The sequence below is a fragment of the Palaemon carinicauda genome, chromosome 18, assembly GCF_036898095.1.
Source record: "Palaemon carinicauda isolate YSFRI2023 chromosome 18, ASM3689809v2, whole genome shotgun sequence".
NCBI classification, from domain to species: Eukaryota; Metazoa; Arthropoda; class Malacostraca; order Decapoda; family Palaemonidae; genus Palaemon; species Palaemon carinicauda.
Window position 1 is genome coordinate 29444829 of NC_090742.1, and position 2500 is coordinate 29447328.

General features: G+C 24.8%; 1 protein-coding gene across 2 annotated transcripts in view; it reads left to right on the top strand.

Annotated features, from left to right (window-relative positions):
* Window positions 1–2500, top strand: part of LOC137657744 (forkhead box protein J1-B-like) — a 183531-nt gene that overhangs the window by 60730 nt on the left and 120301 nt on the right. The window lies entirely within an intron of this gene.

Genomic DNA, 2500 nt, shown 5'->3' on the forward strand with positions numbered 1-2500 from the left:
GAAAGGCTTTTTAGAATTTATAAGTAAAGATTGTCACTATAGAAAGGCTTTCTAGAGTTTATATAAAGATAATCACTCTCAAAAGGCTTTCTAGAGTTTATATAAAGATAATCACTCTCGAAAGGCTTTCTAGAGTTTATATAAAGATAATCACTCTCGAAAGGCTTTCTAGAATTTATAATTAAATACAGTCACTATATATAGAAAGGCTTTTTATAATATATTCATAATTTAAGGTAATCACTATGAAAAGTTTTTTTTAGAATATATTTGTGATTGAAAATAGTCACTATAGAATGGCTTTCTAGAATATATTCACGATTTAAGATTGCAATTATAGAAAGGCTTTCTTGAATGTAATCATAATTGAAGATATTCACTATAGAAAGGCTTTCTTGAATATATTCATAATCAAAGATATTCCCTAAAGAAAGGCTTCCTTGAATATATTCATAATTGAAGATATTCACTATAGGAAGGCTTTCTTGAATATATTCATAATTGGATATATTCACTACAGAAAGGCTTTCTTAAATGTATTCATAATTGAAGATATTCCCTAAAGAAAGACTTTCTTGAATGTATCCACGATTGAAGTTAGTAACTATAGAAAGGCGTGGCATTATAGGAATAGATGGTTTTCATTATAGATGGTCGTTTCGATAGAAGGCAGTTGCTCTGAAAGGTCAAAAGGTGGTTTTGCAAATTGAATTATCTAAGGAACTTCTCGGTTTAGTTGAATTACGGCCTTGACTAAAATTTCTTGTCTTTTGGCTCCACTTTAACTTCGAACCAAATTAAATCAGCAAGTTGTTTTCCTTTAGATATTTATAAATTCTATAATTCCAAGTTCTACTATATATTCATCAAGAAAATATTCCAAAAAAATGTAATCAGAATAATGAATTAAAAAGAGTGAGACAGGAGAAAATTATACAGTTTTTATTAAGAGAAGAAAATTCATTAATTAACAGAAGTTGGGGTCGTTCAAAATATTCATAAAGAAAATTATATCATAGACGAATATGACGATATAGCGAAGTTTTCAACTTTCCTATCAAAGTTAAAAATAATTTAAAAGATTCTATTCACCATGAAATTTAAAAAGATAAGAATAGTTCATTATTATGGAAGAGACAAACATGCACACACACACACACACACACACACATATATATATATATATATATATTATGTGCATACATATATCTCCATATATATTTATATATAATATAAGTATATATATTATGTGTATACATATATCTACATATATATATATATGTATATATATGCATATATATATATATATATATATATAAGTATTTATGCATATATATATATATATATATATGTATTTATGTATATATATATATATTTCTTTCTGGTCACTCTCATCTACATTGTCAGATGTATAACTACTCGGTCTCTTCCCGTCCTTCGGATAGGGGAGAGAGGGAATAGTCATCTTCAGGTGAGAGAGTGTGCGTGTGTGCATATCTATGAATATTTTTCCGCCATTCTAGTGGGTATATATTCATATATACATATGTGTGCATAGATTTATATATATATATATATATATATATATAAATATATATATGTATATGTATATATATATATGTATATATTTATTATTATTATTATTATTATTATTATTATTATTATTATATCCACTATTACTAAGATTATGATTATGAATATTATTATTATCAATTTATACAGTATGTACTTATATATATATATATATATATATATATATATATATATAAATATATATGTGTGTCTGTGTGTATAGTATGTATATTTATCTATATATACATACTATACGCACAGACAAACACACACACACACACACACACACATATATATATATATATATATGTATATATTTATTATTATTATTATTTCTACTATTACTAAGATTATGATTATGAATATTATTATTATTATTATTATTATTATTATTATTATTATTAATACGTACAGTATGTATTATATATATATATATATATATGTGTGTGTGTGTGTGTCTGTGTGTATAGTATGTATATTTATCTATATATACATACTATACACATATATATATATATGTATGATATATATATATATATATATATACTGTATTTATAAATATACAGTACCGGATGTATACTTACATATATACATTTATATAAATATGTACATATATATCTATGTATATATATAATATATATATATATATATCTATATATATATATATATATATATATATACACACATATATATGCGCGTGTGTATTTATATATAGTTACATAAAACGAAAGATCACTTAGTGCGATGAAGCGGAAGAAGCGATGCCTCTCCTCTCTGGCTAAAACCCTTGTGAAATGGAGCATCAGCCACTCTTAATGGAGAACCTCTTTTTCCGAATCGAGAAGATGGCTGTATGCTCACTCGAGTGGAAGAGCTCAATAATGAGACGCTAATGGAATTTGCAGTAGTATAGTTTTCATGTTCGAAT